At 36.3% G+C, this 19,643-nt stretch overlaps 1 protein-coding gene across 9 annotated transcripts in view; it reads left to right on the top strand.

Moving 5' to 3' along the window:
- The window catches only part of MEF2C (myocyte enhancer factor 2C), a 157,715-nt gene that overhangs the window by 78,778 nt on the left and 59,294 nt on the right, over window positions 1–19,643 (top strand). The window lies entirely within an intron of this gene.

Genomic DNA, 19,643 nt, shown 5'->3' with positions numbered 1-19,643 from the left:
GGGCAAGCTTGGTGAGCCCCGAGCTCCAGCAGAGCTATCTGGTGTTTGGGCCTCCCCCACCACACACGCACACACATATGCACGCATGCAATCACGCATGCAGGCACATGTACCCACATACGTACCTTCCTTTTCATATGATGTTCATATTCCCACAGATATATAAGGGTTATCACCCCAGCTGTTCCTCCACCCCAACTCCGTGCTTTTCTGTCCCCCTCAAGATGCAAATTAGAGTGATATTATAATTGGGAGAACATTGAATCTGGTCCTTGATGGAATTCAAATACCAGTATCAAATTACTTGCCTCATCCTTCACGAGTGATCATTGCCTACCAGTGTGACACCATAGTTGGGAACTGTGGGTAGGGGACAGCTAACCATATTTTAGATTGCTTTTGATGACTTTTTTTAATTTAAATAATAATTTTCCAAAATAGTCAAAGAAAAATATATTTAAATATGAGCTCACCCAAACCCTACCCTTCAATTTTTCACTTAATGTTTCTTCTTTCTGATTGATTCTTCCTAGCCCATTGCTGCTGGAAGAGTAAAGACAATTGTTCTCCTAGAAATGTTTTATAGCAGTGAAAACTCTTAGTACACATGGAATCAGAAATCTGATGAAAATTAATTTTTCAGTATTAGCTCATGTTTGTAAAGTGAGATTTGAAATAGTTTAATTGTGCTAAAAATAAACTTCATTGTAAGACTCATTTTTTTTTTTTTAAAAGATTTGTTAGCACAAGTGATATTGCCGTACGATTTTGGTTGATACAACTTAAACATTTCCAATATGTATCTTTAGATCTAAATGCTATGGCCTTATAAAACCCATTGCCATTGAGTCAATTCTGACTCCACCCTCAGGGCTTCAATATAATACCCTTTATAAGCAATGAATACTAAACCAGAAAAAGAAGAGGTATAATGAGAACTGTTCCCATCTGCCTATTTTCCTCACCTATCTTTTTTTATCTAGCTACTGCCCTCATAGCCCAGTGGTTAAGAGGTCACCTGCTAGCCAAAAAGTCAACAGCTCAGGTCCACCAGCTGCTCCTTTGAAACTCTATAGGGCAGTTCTGCTCTGTTCTGTAGGGTCACTATGAGTTGGAATGGACTCAATGCCAACAAGTTTGGTTTTTGGTTTTATCTAGCTACTGCAGGTTTCCTAGATTGTGCCTGCTTTCCTAGAATTAAAAGAAAATTAATAAATGTTTCAAAAGTATGTGCTCAGGGCCAGTTTGCCAGAGTACAAGTCCTTCATGCCACTATACTATGAGAAAAACCTAGTACTAATGCTGATCAAATTAATCTACCAACCACATCCATCTTCCTTTTACACATTCTGACTGTCTAAAACTAGTTCTCAGTTTTCTTCTTTTATTTGGAAGCTTTTCAAAAGTGTAGAGATGACAAATTTATTTTTGCCTAACAAAGCCAAGCAAATAGTTTCAGAGAAACTAAAATGATAGTAGGTAGACCTCTAATGTAGTATGTACTTAAAATACTTTCAGATTCGCGTTGCTGCACATCATTTTAGGTAGCTTTTCATTAAATTCTCTGCTTGCCTTGATCTTGAAATTCAGGAGTGTTTATAAAATTTACGTGCCATGTATTTCAGGTGGTATTTTATCCATGTACACATATAAACATAAAAAAATACATAAACGTATGTAAAGGTGAACATAACTAGTCAGTTGTCAGACTGCATAGTGCTTTTGTGTGTGTGTTCACACATATTTAACATTAATTCTAGAAACAAAACAAGTCTACATTCAAAGCTCCATCTCGGTATGGAAACCATTACAATAAATCTTCAGAGTAACAAAAGAATTTGAGTTGGAATTTGTCACTAAACTTGAACTGTTCCAGTCCTTATATGTGAAACAAGAAATTTTCTTCTTTAAGGAGTTGAAACTCTAGAAAATGCATCTTTTGAAGGCTTTTCTCGGGAGTACACAAACTCTTTTAATATGACCTAAAGGCCAATTTAAAACTCCATATACTGTAGGAGACTTCATTTTCTTGGGCAGATGGGTATCTGAAAGTCAGACTTTTTTATAGAAGCTGTCAGAAGAGCCCTGGGTTAAGAGTCAGAGGTCTTGCATTTGATCCTGGTTTTGCAATATTATACCATGTGACAAGTTAACTACCTTGCTGGGCTTAACTTTTCTCATCTCAAAAGTAAAGGAGTTTAATTTAAAAGTCCTTCTGAACATTATAATTCTCTAAAAAGCAATACCGTAAAAGAGAGTAAAACAGCAGCTTCGATTTCTTGAGTTTGACATCAACAGATTAAAGTTTCCGACTCTCTGAAAAAGACACCTGGCCTTCTAGGCCAAATCTAGAGACTCGACAGTTCAGTTCTTTGGATGAACATAAGACTTTGTAAGTCTGAGACATTGTGTGTCTGCCTGGTTCAACTGCCTGAGTCACACTTTGTTCACATATTTGACCTTTCTACTTTTTCATAATAACAGAGATGATAAAGAAGCAAGCTTGATAAAATTTTACCTCACTCCCACTTGGAGCATTTTTCAAAGTGCAAATCGTCACTTGGTGGAGAAGAGAGGACCTGGGTGGGAAGTTGCATTTAAAATAGGTTTGCCAAGGAAGTTTGTAAGACTCTGTAGTACCAAGAGATAAAGTGTGTTGGAAGCTTAAGAACCTGTGATACGTCAGGGACTTGAGGAATCTGTTCCTAGATCTAACATCAAGTTGAGAGTTAAGGTAGTTTACCACTCCTGGGTAAAATTTTAAATCCTATTTATTTTAATTTAATGGAATGCATTTAACTGAGTAAGTTTAATGAGGAGCATAATATGTTTCATGAAGGGTCATTAGTTTTATATTTCCCATTTGGACCATTACCCCTCTCCTCTAACCTTCTAAAAACAGTTTACTCACAAGAAAGAAAAAAAGGAGGTGGGGAGGGAAAGTGAGAAATAATAAGATTCCCAACATTGAGATTGAAATACAAATTTCTGGGCCATACCAGAGTAATGTTACAGGGTCATAGGAAATTGTGTGGCGCGTGGGTGTTGAAAAAGATTCCTCCTTTTAGCAAAAAAAGCTCTGCATAATTATCATGTCTTTGCTTGATAATTAGCACTACTGTTGCAATGGCACAAAGACTCACAAAGGCTTAACAGACAGACTGAGATAGTTTTTTTTATTATTATTACTTTATAATGCTGCATGAATATCTGTTTAGATACAATATATAAATATGCCAGATTTAGTAAATGTGTTAAATTTTTAATCCTTCAGTTAAAAAAAAAAAGCAAACAGAAAGTTATTGTATTAAAAACACTTCTTTTGAAGAAAGTCCATTGTATTTAACTCTGTGACATGTATACTTGGTATTTACTCAAAATGCTGGTTTATGAGGCTGTTGAAATTCAGTAGGGATTTTGATAACATTCATGAACTGCCCCCCTCATTACTTCCAATTGTCTAGCTCCACTCCTCGTTCTTTTAGCTGCTTTCCTATCCTAACAGTTTATATTGGGCGCTATTCCTGGAAGGAGACGCGGTTGTTGCGCAGTCAAGACAACCTAATGAATGCAAGTCCCACAGAACATGCTTACAGGCCATTCCTTCATTCAGCAGCTATTTAGCAAGTGCTGCCCAGTGCTCAGCACTGTGCAAGGGATTCTGAAAAAGAAGAAGACAGGCATTCTTAGTAAGGCTATAAAACATATGCAGACATCAGCTTGGATACAATTGGAGGGCAAAGGAGCAGTAACCTTAATAGTAGCCTAGGCCAAAACAACTCAACCATTCATTCGAGCAGGTCATGCGTTCTGCCAGATCTTTCCAGGTGATCTTTGGAGCAACAGAGGTCCCAGACAGATTACCGCCATATCCAGCACATGCTCTTTAGCCACAAAACCCGTATGGCAGTGTCACTTAGCACCCAGCCAGGAAGAGGCCTCTCACCCCTCAGTGACTCAGAGATTCTATTGAGCTGCTCCTCCAGTAGGGCTGAAGTGAAGTGACTAAGCATGGGAGGGTAATAAAACACAAGGCCTCCACTGCTCCTCAGGAAATTCAAACATGGGTTGAACTACTGGGGAAGAAACCTTTCATTCCATAGAGAATTGTTGGCTTTTTTTTTTTTGAAGATACAAGAATGGAAAGAATTGCATGTATCTGTGTTTGAGAGGTAATATCTACATGAATTATGTTGTCACCTGAACCCTATTTAGATTTAGACACAACTAAGAACAGTTGTCTCAGCAAAATTCTAGGCCTAAATTAGGACTGGAAAGGCCTTAAAATAACTTGTAACCTTTATTGCTTCACAGTGCTATGGGGGGTTAACAACACACTAACTACCCTTATATAGTTTGGTGAAAATTGGTAAGTGCAATTTTTATTGAAAAGCAAATATAGCCAATAGTATAGTTGGACATCTTTATAAACTCTGTATTACATACAAATTTCAAGGATAGATATACAATGTGACTATTCAGCTTTCAACCAGTGGAGCTTAGACCAATTTAATAGACTTCAATTTTATACTACATAGATATGCAACATTAGTTTTATGGGTGCTATATAGATATATGAAACCGTGGTGGCACAATGGTTAAGAGCTTGGCTGCTCACCAAAAGATTGGCAGTTCGAATCCACCAGCCACTCCTTAGAAACCCTAAGGAGCAGTTCTACTCTGACCTGTAAGGTCTCTATGAGTAGGAATCGACTTGACGGCAATGGCTTTAGTTTTGGATTTTTTATAGATGTATAAGAGCCCTAGTGGCACAGTGGTTAAGTGCTCAGCTGCTAATTGGAAAGTCAGTAGTTTGAACCCACTAGCCACTCCATGGGAGAAAGATGTGACAGTCTGCTTCTGTAAAGATTTACAGCCTTAGAAACCCTATGGGGCAGTTCTTCTCTGTCCTGTAGGGTCGCTATGAGTCAAAATCGACTCAATGGCAGTGGAGCTATGGGGCATATATAGATATATATTATACACAGATATTTCTCTTAGAAGTATAACTACATTCACTTATTTGTTTGCTCATTTGTTGAATTCCTTAATGTATTCACTTAACAAACATTTACTGAATTCCTGCTATGTGCTACATGCCATGGAATGACTAGAGATACAAATTTAACAAGGCCCCTCTAGGATACTCCATCCTTAAGATGGTTCACAAGGCCATGTGTGATCTGACCCCTGTATTTCTCTTTCTTTCCATCTTCACCTTTTTCTGTTTCCCTCTTATCAACCCTCCACACACCACCATCCCCCTGGTCTAGCCTGTAACATGTTTGTATTCCTTAACCTCTCCAAGCTCTCTGTGTTGGTTTTGTCTGAAACTTTTCTTACTAGATTTATGCTTGGATTTCACTTATCATTCATTCAAGTCAGATCCCACTCTATACTTCTGCAAAGTCTTCCTTGAACTTTCCTCTTACCATAAACCTATGTTCATTTCCTGTATCACACCCATAATAAGGTGTACTTTCCCCTCAGAACACCACTGAAGTTGTTACCCAACTGCCTGTCCCACAATAGATTTTAAATTCCTGGAGGCAGGGACTGTGCACGTTTTGTTCACCATCATATCCCCAGTGTTTTACAAGTCTAGAGAGTTCAGGCCCTCAAAGCATTGATACAATAAACATAGAAGAGACAGACAAATTACCAAATGATTGTCATATAACATGCTACTCATTTGAAGTAAGAAAAATGTCTTTATAGCTCCAAAGAAACAGTTCAATTAGAATCGGATAAATTTTTTTAAAGCACTGAAATAATCCAGATCTAAAATGCTGTCCAATAAACCCTATGGAGCAGTTCTGCTCTGTTCTGTAGGGTCACGATGAGTCAGAATCAACTTGACGGCAATGGGTTATGCTGTCCAGTATGGTGGGCTGTAGCCACATTTAAATTTAAATACGTTAAAATTAAACAAAATATAAAACTCAGTTCCTCAGTGGCACTAGTCACATTTCGAATGCTCAATAGCCACATATAGCTAGTGGCTACCGAATTAAACAGGGCTGATGTAAGTGTGTTGATCATCACAGAAAATTCTGTGACACTGCACTGGTCTAGATTATTGAAACGTGAAGAGAGACATTTAAACTAATTGTGTTCTCAAATTAACACCAAGATTAATTTTTTAATGTAAAATTTGAGCAGTGCATTTCAGAAGTGAAAAACTATGTAGCCTTGTAATTTTAGAATGCAGATCATAAACATTGTCTTTGAGAGAGACAAATATGAATTTAAACACTCACTGTAAAACTAAGGAAACCCTGGTGGTATAGTGGTTAAGAGCCGTGGCTGCTAACCAAAAGGTCAGCGGTTTGAATCCACCAGGCGCTCTATGGGGCAGTTCTACTCCGTCCTATAGGGTCACTATGAGTCGGAATCGACTTGACAGCAATGAGTTTGGTTTTTGGGTTTTATAAAACTAAACGCACGTTTTACCCCTAAACCAATAACCATGCAGTCGGTCGGTAAACTTGGTGTCTGGGCAGAAAGCACTTGCAGGTTGTCAGAGCTGACTGGGAGCACTAACCATGCGATCTAGGTAGTGTCTGTTGGTTTTTTATTTGAAGCTGTGAACGGAAAGATGATAGGTCTTCCTCGTTACTATTTTAAACTTTCTTGAGGCAACATTGGGCCACTATTTAGCTTTATAATTAGTGAACTGTTTTTTCCAGAAAAGCAGGGGCATTCTTGAGGTAGAATAAAAATCTTAGGTTTATTGTGAAGCATAATTAAAACAGTTCTTATTGCAAGTGGCTTAGTAAATCTTCCTTGTCCTCCGTTAAACCAAGTATATAATTATTTTTCAATGGGTAGTATTGAAAAATGAACAAAGAATTTGTATACGCCATAAAGATTTAAACCTTCAGTGTTTAGGCTCCAAGGAAAAGGGTGAAAAAGGGATTTTGTTTAAAAAAAAATTCAATGTTTTTCCTGTATTTTAATGTTCATTTTTGTTGACGTATCTTTAAAAGACTTTTCCTAGTACCTGTAAATCATATTTTTATTTATTGCCCAAAGTCTAAAAGGAGAAATGAGTCTCAAATTTTGAAAAATATATACATACTCCTCGTAACTATACCACAGTGGATTTTTATATATCAAATTAGAAAACCCATTCCTTTTTAAAAATAATGTTCTCGCTTAATTTGCATATGTTTTATAAACATAAAAAGCTGCTTCACATCTCATTTATTAAGAAAATAATCACTGCTCAACAAATAGTAAATGTGCATGTTAGATTACTTAAGCTGCATGTACAAGGCAGTAAAACTGAATTTCCTCTCATCTGTCATTGCACAGTTCTAATGGCTTATAGGCGTTACTGCTAAGACAGCGTCAACAGAGAATTATTTAATAACAGTAGGAGCAGGGAAGACAATAGGTTTCAAAATACAGCCTTTTTGTCAGTAATGTGACTTCTTTATCAGTATTAATCATTACCATTTTATCACTATTATTTACATGAACCTTCTTGAAATAGAGCAAACCAAAGTTCTCATGTGTTTTTTCCCTAATATCTGGACGTGGAAGGGGAAAAATATTTAGACTGGATTATAATTGTCAATTTTTAATGTAGTTAACAGATTTCAGGGCACGTGGAACTTGATGTTAAGCAGCATATTTGCACTAAAGATTGCCTTCTAGCCATTGATAGGCCCTAAGCAAAAGTGACATTCTTTCACTTTAAAACATACCAAATAAGATATCAAGAATAGAGCAGTCTTAGTTTCTCAGGATTGGTTAGTGAATATATAGCTGTAAAATATTCAAAAGTTAAGTTCTAGGAACGATTGCAGAGTTCTGCCGAGAGTCAGAATAAAAGATGACGGCTCTTTTAATCAGAGGAGTGTTTATTATTTCAGTTACCTCACTCCTTTGTATTTTTTTATTACAAGTCTCTTTCCTGTCCCTGAGGGCCGTGACAATGTTTTATTCATCTCTGTAACTCCAGCTGCCGGCTCAATGTCTGGCACATTGTAGACATTCAATAAATACAGATATATATATGTGTGTGTGTGTGTATTATGTATGTGTGTATATGTGTATATATATGTAATGAACTGATAAATTCATTTCTTCACTTTAACAACATGCCGATAATGGTTATAGTATGGAGAAAAAAATTTTACAAAGTTTTCTCTGTTAAAATCATCCGTGTTCTAGTAATAATAAAAATGAGACTCAAGTAAACCAGAGATGAATAAGGCTGTTGCTGTGTCAGAAAAAAAACTAAAAAAGATGCAGGAAATGAAATAGCGATATTGATTGTAGTACTAGTAGAAAACTAAAGAATTTCCAGACCAAACACACTGATTCCTGGGGAGGAGCGAGGCAACCTGTTAGTGTTTTGACTGCGATCTGTTAGGAGGAATCCATGGGTCTCCGATGAACCACCTCTGGACTGGTCTGAATCATTAGGAATCTTGCTAAGATACTGTTCTCATTCAGTACGTATGGCATAAGGCCTGAGAGTCTGTACTTCCAACAAGCTACCAGGTGAAGCCGATGCTGCTGGTCTGTGAACCAAACTTTGAGTAGCAAGTACCTTGGCTTCCTTTTCCGAACATCATTTTCTTCAGCATGGAGCTTAGAGCATTTCTTCTTGGTAGTTTTACTGAGGGTTAGGATCATACCATTAAAATTGATTCATTAAACCAATATTTGGTGAAACTAATTCTTGAAAGCAAGAACATTAGTTTTCCTTGGAAATATGATTATAAAGAGGCCTATCATTACCTAATTTGGTATGTGATTGCTGGGAGCACTGCCTTTTCTGGCCTGGCTCCCTCCCTGGAGAGTGTCCATCCCAGGGAGTGGCTGCTGGGAGCACGTGTTGAGGAGGACTATGAGTCCATGTCCAGACTCGCTGGGGAACTGTGATGTGATTGCTTAGGGATGTCCACCATGGTGAGGAGGGGTGCTGACAGCTATCCTTTCCTTGTGATCCTCATTGCCAACATAATTCATAGGACATTCTGGGAAAAGACTTAGTAGGACTTGGTCATTAAAAAAGATTGTAATTAGGCAAATGCTGCATAGGCATACAATAGATTAAGTGGAAAGAATATTATTATTGGAAATATATTTATGTCCCATTTTACAGATAGCTGTTTTTCATACTATGCATTCACGTCTCAAAGGCAATTGCTGTATTCTGTGTTATTTCTTAAATTTAGTCACCTGATGGAAGTTTTAGATAAGGGAAAAAAAATTCTCTGTCAATTATTTCTAAAGGTCATAGAGTTAATGACTAGCTAGGAGGTTAATTAGATTCTGAAAACCTCTTCATATCAATTAAATCTCTTATCTTTATGTTTTAGTAAATAAACTCAATAACTATTTAGAGCAACTATTTCAGGATAAGAAACACTGTAAACAGTAAACTGTACAATGAGTACCTATATTTTTCCTCACATCTAAGACAACGTTATCACCAAAAGCCTGATGTTTGAATTAATAATAGTAACTCCTATTATAGAATTTCTGAATTAGACACTTCTTTTCCAAAATAGCATACAAATTCCACCTTAGTCATAAATAAATGTCCTCCCTGTGACCTCAAGGAAACCATTTCATAGAGAGGGAAACTGAAGCCCCAGTTACAGTGAGAATGAGCCACTGCTCTGAAACTAACTCCAATCTCTGTCGCTTTTTGGTTCCAGAAGCCTAATTCCTTTCAAGATTATTGTACACGTTTGTAAATAAATTATATGACAATTACATACCCAGTTCTATTTGTTATGTGAATCCTCTTTGGATAATATACCCAGATTTCAGATGAAATGGTACAAAACTGTACCAATTAATAAGGCAGCCACTAGCCACATGTGGCTATTTAAATTATTTAAAACTAAATAAAATTAAAAACTTTGTTTCTCAGTCATACTAGCCACATTTCAAGTGTTCAGTAGCCAGATGCAGCTAGTGGCTACCATATTGGTCAGGGCAGGCATAGAACATGTCTGCCCTCAAAAAAATCCTTGCTTTGGACAGTAGTACTGTTGTAGATGGTGAAACTGGTAAACCTAGTGCTATTGTTTATTGAAGTAACTGGCATGGCGGTTGATGGACTCAACCTAGTAAAGGGCATGTAGTGTGGAGAGGATGCACACGGCCATTGTATCTTTTGTTGCTGCAGCACTATTATTGCACGCCCATGGTGTAGCAGACTTGTGCCAAGACAGAGAATCCAATCAGGAAAGCTGAGTCACTCCGTCAGTATTTACTGCAAAGAACAGAATATTTGTTAAAGTAAATGTGACTTTTCAGAGCAAGACGAGAAGATGGAGGGAACACTGGGACTGGAATTCCCGTAAGGAAGAAGAGAAAATGGAGGCAGGGACAGGAAAGAAAAGTAGTAAAGAAATAGACAGAAACAAGCTATGTAGATTCTGAACTTTTCCAACTGAAAGGAAAAGAGCGTGCGTCCGCACAATTTCTTCTGAGTTTCCCTAATTAGATATGTAAGGAATTTTATCTTCATACGGGCTTTATGCTTGGGTCTGTCTTAAATGTGGTGGTTCTGAATTAATTTCATGTGGGGCGGGGGAAAAGAAAGCTGCATAGTGATATTTCTAAAGAATGCTGTTGAAGCATTGTTATGAAATGTCATCATGTAAAGTTTATGAATTGCAACTTCAAACACATGACAGATTCGGAGGAAAGATAGAGATTAGAAATTAAGTTTGAGTTATAGCAATGTCCCACACTAATTCTCTAACCTGGGGCAAATTCCCTAACCTCACTGGGCTTCTGGCTCCTCCTGTGGGTTAGTATTGTCTACCCTGTGTTTTTCAGAGGGCTAGTGTGAGGATTACTGAGGATTACAGGTTATAAAAAATGTCAGAGCCCATTATAACCTGTAAAGTTATACAAGGTGTTTTTCTTTTTGACGTCAAGGGAAGGTTTAGGTTCTAAAACATGTTTAAACAAAGAAGAGAGGAAACAAATTCTTAATTTTGCAATGATTGTATAACATTTTAAATGCATAAAGATTTCATTTAATAATTAAATATAAAAAATAGTATTATATAAATCAATATAGAGTTTTATACAAATTAAGACAATCTATCAGGGTCAATGAATTGATTTTTTTTTTCCCCTCTTTCCACAAGCATTTATGAAATGCTTTGTACATGCAAGGCATTACGCCCAATGCCACAGCAGATACAATGATTATGACTTTTTCACTGCCCTCCAAGGCCAATAGTCCAGGGTGGACAAAACATACGCAGTATTTGTCCTTTCATTTGGAAGATAGTGGTGAGCATGAAGACCACGTGCCACGTATTTTGCTGGTTGCTCGTGATGCATCTATGATCGTGATACCCAATAATCTGAATCATAATAGGACACAGACAAGGTGCAGTTGGCATAACAGAACAAAAGTAATTTTACGTGTATGCATCTGAAACACCTCATGGTGGATTTTAGAGGAACATATGACCTTGAACAATAAGTAGAATAAGTTGATCATGATAAATCAGTCCATGAGCCATACAGTCCCATTTAAAGTAAAAGTGAGACTAAATAAAAGTAATGATATATAGATACATAAATGCATATGTGTGTATATACAGTATGTAGGTATAGACACACCCAAAAATATATGACTCATGTAATATATGTAGCAGCCTTTATTCTGGTTTCCCATTGGCATTGGATTTTTTAATACATAGTTTCTTTGTAAACATGTGGTTATAATTTCTAGAGAAATCCTATAGAATGCAAATGTTAGAAAAATGCAAGGAATATAATTGCCTTTAAGTTTGATATAAAATTCTCTTGTGCTGTGAATGAAAACCTTAAAACTGCATCCCACATCCTTGGTTTAACTTTACAAATGAATTTTGTTGTTGTTATCTTCCCCCCTTTAAATTCTAAAACATGATACATCTGGCTGAGAGGCTGGAAAATTGGTACATGCCTGTGTAACATTCTTATAACCTAATAGTTCTACAAGTTTTCTCAAAATTTAATCATTGGCAAATGTTCTTTGTTTTTGTAGTCACTGTTTCACATAGTAACAGCTTGTTGTATTTGGGTCTGTTTGCCAGAGGGTAGGTTTATTTTTAAAACCCTGAACTCTGAATTTTTCTTTATTTTTCCAAGATTGAAAGCAGCTGAAATGCCTGGAGTTACAGGTTGAAGACTGCTTTACAATATGTGGAGGGAAGCTTCATTCCCTCCTCCCGTGTGTGTGTGTGTGTGTGTGTGTTTTAATTTTTCCCTAACAAATGTCTTCTAAACTGGTAGTTGTCTAAAAATAGAAAACTGCCTAACTAAAAATAGCTTGGCTCCCAGTCGTGCCAAGGAAAATGGAGAGGAATAGGCGTGGAGTAGAAGGCTGAGTAATCCAGTTCTATTCATTCAGAGAAACCTTTGAGAATGCGGGCGATGATAAAGTGCCCTCAAAAAACCACAGGCCTGACTCTCTCTTTTCAGACTTCTAGGTGCCAATAAACATTTTAGCCTCAGGGAATTTTTTTTTTTTTTTCCTCATAGATTGTAAACATTTTCTGAAAGACAAGGCTTTGTTTCACAGACCCTGACAAACTGCCATAACTAACTAACTTTTCGAAGGTCTTAAAAAAAAATTCATAATTGTAAGATGCATTTTAAAAAAGCATCTTAAATGAAAGTATTATGAAATTGCGTACATCATGTAATAATTCAGAGGAAACTTTGTTATAATAACTGCTTACTGCTTGTGATTAAACTCTTAAAACTTTAAAAAGCTTCACAGAAAGATTATTCCTGTGACTCATTGTAGCTTGAGAGAGCAGATGACTTAGTTTAGCTCCCTGAAACATAAAATCCTTTGTTGAATATATATCCCCCCCTTTTGATATGCCAATATTTAGTTTCTTTTTAATATGATAATTTTCACCCAAGCTGATTTTCACTTTTAATTTTTAAAATAGAGTAAAAACTACTTGGAAAAATAACACTGAGAAGAGGATGGCTTTCAGTTTAGAGAAATGGAATTATGAGTAAGCCATAATATATATATGTATTATATATATATATATATATATATATAAAACCCATTGCTGTCGAGTTGATTCTGACTCATGTATGTATATATAGGCCAGTTTTACAATGGTGACTTTTTTTTTCTACTTTGTTTTGCTTAAGTAATCTGAATAACCAGGTCAAACATAGCAACAGGGTGTGGAAATGTCAGCACAGTTCATGGGGTGACACGGGTCTGAGCATTGTTATGTTCAGTTCCTGTAAAGCTGCTTGTGATAAGAGTCTTGAGACAAAGGACGATAATTGATGGAAAGAGACTTAAATCATTGCTAGAAGAATCAAGGTCCTTGTATCTATGTACATCGACTCTTCTGGTCTCCTTCCGTCTTGTAAAGCATTTTGTCATCTTGCATGTTGGCCCCCTACTGCTTTTTGTAATGGATGCAGACCACAAGTGATTCCTTTATGCAGTGTACAGGGTATAATTGTGTCTGTGTGGTGTATTAGTAATTACCAAGCTGAATTCCCATATTGTATCTTTACTGCAGGCATGGAAAAATAGGACATACAACCCTGCAGAACCATTTTCAACCTAGATAGTAAACCACTTAGAGCTGTAATCCAGGGACAAAGCCTTTTATATGCACACTTTTTAAACAAAATTTTCATTGTTAAGTCTCTTGTACTATGCAGTATACATTCCATTTTGGAAATAATTACCTTTCATATTACACATTTCTGACTCTTAAACAAAACCTTTGTCATATAGAAAATGTTGGCTATTTTTATTTGCTGAAATAAAATTATTTTAATATTGCTAGATATAATAGTGATACGAGCTGTATTAACTATGCTAGACTATTATATCGAGAGAATATAGTACGTTAATTACATTCAGAAACATTAATTATTTTCATAGCATTTTTACTTTAAATAGTGATATTTTCTTATACAATTTATTGATCTGGTGTTAAGCATTGTTAAACTTCAGAAAAAGCTGACAACAACATTTTGTTACAGTAAACAGAATTAATTATTAATTTCTTTGCTATAAAATTTGCATCCATCCTTTATGTATTATGCAGCTGATATCGATTTGACTATCTCCTAATCATGGATTTAAAAATGTCTACAATATTATTTATCTGTAATAGAACTCAAAACAGTGCACGAAGGCTGACTTAAGCAAGAGACAGTACATTTATTTTATGCAAAAATGTTTATAATGGCAATTAAAACTATTAAATTAAATAGCAAATAAATTAATATGGCCTTTGCATTAGTGATAATTAGTATAATTAGATGTATTTTCTGAATTATTGTTTAAAGCATGAAAGATTTTCATTTCATTTTTACCTTCAGATCTAAAAGTGTCCTTCCAACGTGTGTATTTTAGAAACTTACTTCCACTTTCATTGGCAGTTATTTGTATTCAGGCAACAATTATTCGATTCCTAAGATGTAGAGGATGTATATCAGTTGCTCACATTCAAGTTCAAGTCAAAGCTGAAGAAATTTAAAACAATTCCACAAGAGCCAAAGTACAACCTTGAATATATTCCACCTGAATTTAGAAACATCTCAAGAATAGATTTGATGCATTGAGCACTAATGACCAAAAGACCAGGCAGGTTGTGGGATGACATCAAGGGCATCATACATGAAGAAAGCAAAAGGTCATTAAAAACACAGAAAAGAAAAAAAAAAGGATACCAGAAGAGACTGTGAAACTTGTTCTTGAATGCTAAAGCAAATGGAAGAAATGATGAAGTAAAAGAGCTGAGCAGAAGATTTCAAAGGGTAGCTCCAGAAAAAAAAGTAAAGTATTATATTGAAATGTGCAAAGACCTGAGTTGGAAAACCAAAAGGAAAGAACACATTTGGCATTTCTCAAGCTGAAAGAACTGAAGAAAAAATTCAAGTCTCAAGTTGCAATACTGAAGGATTCTGTGGGCAAGAAATTGAATGATGCAAGAAGCATCAAAAGAAGATAACGGAATGCACAGAGTTACTATACCAAAAAGAATTGGTCAGTGTTCAAATGTTCAGGAGGTAGCATATGATCAAGAACCAATGATACTCAGGGAAGAAGTCCAAGCTGCACTGAAGGCATTGGTGAAAAACAGGCTCCAGGAATTGACAGAGTACCAATTGAGATGTTTCAACAAATGGATGCAACACTGGAAGAGCTCACTCATCTGTGCCAAGAAATCTGGAAGAGATCCATATATGTGCCAATTCCAGAGAAAGTTGATACAATAGAATGTGGAAATTATTGAACAATATGATTAATATCACAGGCAAGTAAAATTATAGTGAAGATAATTCAAAAACAGTTGCAACAGTACATCAACAAGGACTGCCAGAAATTCACACTGAACTCAGAAAGGACATGGAATAAGAGATATCACTGGTGATGTCAAATGAATCTTGGCTGAAAGCGGAGAATACCAGAAAGATGTTTACCTGTGTTTTATCGACTGTGCAAAGGCATTCAACTGAGTGGCTCATGAGAAATTATGGATAACTTTGTGAAGAATGGGAATTCCAGAACACTTGACTATGCTCATGTGGAACCTGTACGTAGACCAAGAGGCAGTCTTTCGAACAGAATAAGGGGATATTGCTTGGTTTAAAATCAGGAAAGGTGTGCATCAAGGTTGTCTCCTTTCATCATACTTATTCAATCTGTATGCTGAACGAATAGTCCGAGAAGCTGGTCTATATAAAGAACAAATGTGGCATCAGGATTGGAGAAAGACTCATTAACAACCTGTGTATCAGTTACACAGATAACACAACCTTGCTCACTGAAAATGAAGAGGACTTGAAACACTTACTGATGAAGACCAGATACGACAGCCTTCATTATGGATTTCACCTCAACATAAAACAAAAATCCTCACAACTGGACCAATAAGTAACATCATGATAAATGGAGAAAATACTGAAGTTGTCAAGGATTTCGTTTTACTTGGATCCACAATCAATGCCATGGAAGCAACAGTCAAGAAATCAAACGATGCATTGCATTGGGCACGTCTACTGCAAAAGACCTCTTTAAAGTTTTAAAAAGCGAAGATAACCCCTTGAGGGCTAAGGTGCGCCTGACCCATGCCATGGTATTTTCAATCACCGCATACACTCGCAAAAGCTAAACAATGAATAAGGAAGACCGAAGAAAAATTGACGCCTTTGAATTGTGGTGTTGGTGAAGAATATTGAATATAGCATGGACTGCCAAAAGAATGAACAAATTCGTCTTGGAGGAAGTACAGCCAGAACGCCCCTTAGAAGGGAGAATGATGAGACTTCATCTCGTACTTTGTATATGTTATCAGGAGGAACCAGTCCCTGGGGAATGCTTGTTAAAGTAGAAGGTCAGTGAAAAAGAGGAAAACTCTCAACAAGATGGATTGACGCAATGGCTGCAACAATGGGCTCAAACATATCAACAATCGTTAGAATGGCACAGGACTGGCCAATGTTTCAATCCTGTATATAGGGTCGCTATGAGTCAGAACCAACTGGATGGCACTTAACGTAAGAACAAGAAGTGTGTACAGAACTCTGTAATGATTCCAGAAAACATATAAGCTTGAAAGAGATGGTCTATGATCTCACAAAACTTAAAAGTCTAGCTCTAAGCTAAAAAATACGTGTGTAAAACAACATAACAAGAACTGTGAGACATTTGGTGGGGGGGCAGCATCGTGTAGCGTTTGGGAGAATCAGTTTTGAAGATAGACTGCCTGAGACTATTCCAACTCCACTACTTGCTACTTATATTACCCTGCACAAGTTACTTTGTGTGCCTTAATTTCCTCACCATTACAAATAGTACTGGAGCTCTCGTGGTGCAGTGGTTAAGAGCTTGGCGCTAACCAATAGGTCGGGAGTTTGAATCCACCAGCCACTCCTTGGAAACCCTATGGGACAGGTCTGCTCTGTCCTGTAGGGTCACTATGATTTGGAATTGACTCAATGGCAATGGGAATAATAGTGCCTACCTCATTGGGTCACTATGAAAATTAAATGATTGAACATTTGTAAAATGCTTGGAACAGGGTCTGACATAGTAAGGTTTATAATGATGATGATGGTGCCACTATATAATCAAGTGATAACCACTAGAGTAGAACATAAAAGAATCAGGAAAGGAAAGTGTGATAGACAGTTATTTTTAGCCCCAAACAAGTTCAGAGAGATGGCTATGAATTGGTAAAGAATATGGACAAACTTTTTTCAAAATACCAATTTTGCAAAGGTCCACAAGGAGGAATGAGCAAGAGGGAAAAAAATTAGCTTGATCTGAATAGAAGTGTCACATACAGAAAGACCTTTTACAACAATGGCAAGATAAATGGAGAAAGGGAGACAGGAAAATAAGCGTTCTAAATGTTTGGTGTGGGATTAGATAAAATACGTATGTGTGACAACCAATTCTTGAGAAAGGTTCTACCAAAAAATGTAGCTATCTCTAAATACATAAGTATCTCTAGAGAGAAACAATTTAGTTGTAAAAAGGATATGACAATGTATCATTGTAATTTTCATAAGTAAAATACATATGTGTGTGCTAAAAGCCCAACACCTTTCGTGCTATGCTTATATATTTTAAGCCATTTATATCACCCTGTAAATATGATTATAATATAAAACAAGTTGTTTTTAATATGCATACAATTTCCATTTGCACCAGTAATGTACACATCCATTTCTTTGACTGAGGACTATTTATCATATGTAATGTGCAAAAGAAGCAAATGATTGAGACATCAGAAGGTGTATTTTAAACCATATAAGCTTATCTAGATTAAACCAAAGAAAAAATCAAAAAATCTACAAATTTAAAAATTCCTAATGAAGTACATGCACTTTCAATGACCACAGTAACAAGTCAGAATTCTGAATACAATACTGCCAGGTGTAAAAACTCTTCTTGTACACTTCCCCATCTGTAACCTAAAAGCTCAGCCTTTGCATTGTTAAAGACAGGGTTGTATAGCATATGGGACAGACGCAAACTTTAGAGTCAGACAAACCTGGTTTTGAATGCTGGCTCTACCACTTTCAAAAACTCTGCTGGGCAAAGTTTCTAAACCTCCACTGAACTTCAGCTACCTAAGCAATAAAATAGGGATAATAAATCTCACTTTTAGTTCATTATAAGAATTAACTTGTGTAATGTACATACATAGCAACTAGCACGTTTCTGGGCACATGGTGATGATAAACATGTTATTTCTTTCCTGCTACTCCTTTCTTCACATTAACACTTAGGCAAAATTTTTACCATTTTCTTTATCTTCTACTAACATACATTCCTTGGACATAGAAATCGTCAGTATGCAAAACAAAAAAGAAATAGGATTCTCCATGTAGATGTATTTTGTGCTCACACTCAAGCAAAATATCACATTTTATAAATTGTTATATGTAACACATATAACTATTTCTGTGTGTCTGTGTCACAAAATTATGAAATTCTTCAGAGATAAGATCCTGACAGTACAGATTTTACAATGAGGTACAGTTTTTAAATAAAGGTACAGAAATGAGAAGCTAGGAGTCATAAAGTAACTCTGTTAAGTCAAAACAGAATTGAAAAAAAAAATAGGTGGCGTCCTGTCAAATAGAGGGACTCACCCACGTTCTGTTGGTGAACTCTGGTAGATAGAGTTAGGATATAATTTATTCTCTGATGTCCTCTTTGAACTACAATGTGTCCAGGGAAGAACACGGTAAGACTGAGAAGGAAGGAGAGATTGAGATTGAAAGGATTTAGCAAAGCTAAAACAAGTGTCCCTGTACTGCTAATTCCATTCCTTTCCACAAAAATGAATAATCGATTTCATTAAAATACTAGCCAGTCAGTAGTGTTTAGTGTCATGGTATTGTTAACAATAAAAACTATGTATCTTGCTTCTAGTGTGAGTCTAAGTTATCTTTGCCCTGGTTTCCTCAGTACTTTGATAGCAGTAACACTGCATATTCTTGGAAATGAGCCAAACATGCTCTCACGTATTACACATTTGGCTCAGTTCCAGGTGAACAGGTGTTTTAAATATTCCAGTCACATACCCACAATGTATATTGCTACTGGGAAAAGATATCATTTCTGAACCACTGATGTTTGTTTGACACTCTGTTCTGAACCACACCTCTTTTGCACTGTGAAGAATTAGCAAAGATGAACTGTTTATTTGGAGAAAGACGGCCATCAGAGCCTTACTTTTACCAATAAAAATTGCAACAAATTTATAGTTTTGGTCTGTGTCCCTGCATATTAAAAAAAAAAAAAAAAAACATAGCCCATTGCTTGTATCACCTGTGTCTGTCTGCTGAGGTCAGAGCATGGTGATAAACATTAGAGGGGATAGGGAAGCATCTCAGAGTTTCCCACCGTTGATGTCTTACCTATATGAAAGATTTGATTTATGCTAGACAGAAATGTAGCAAATTATATGAGAGCAAATTATTTGTTATAATATGATTAGGAGGAGAGATTTGTTTTCCATTAGAAATCAGCACTCTGTTTGCAAATACACTAAAATAAAACAACCTAACATTTCTGGGGTCCAAATTCCTAAATTGAAAACTTTCCTTCCGGAGGAAAAGTAAAAACAGCTATGCAGAAATACGTCTAC

The sequence above is a fragment of the Elephas maximus genome, chromosome 2 (genome assembly GCF_024166365.1).
Source record: "Elephas maximus indicus isolate mEleMax1 chromosome 2, mEleMax1 primary haplotype, whole genome shotgun sequence".
NCBI lineage: Eukaryota > Metazoa > Chordata > Mammalia > Proboscidea > Elephantidae > Elephas > Elephas maximus.
This window is presented reverse-complemented; position numbering and strand designations above follow the sequence as displayed.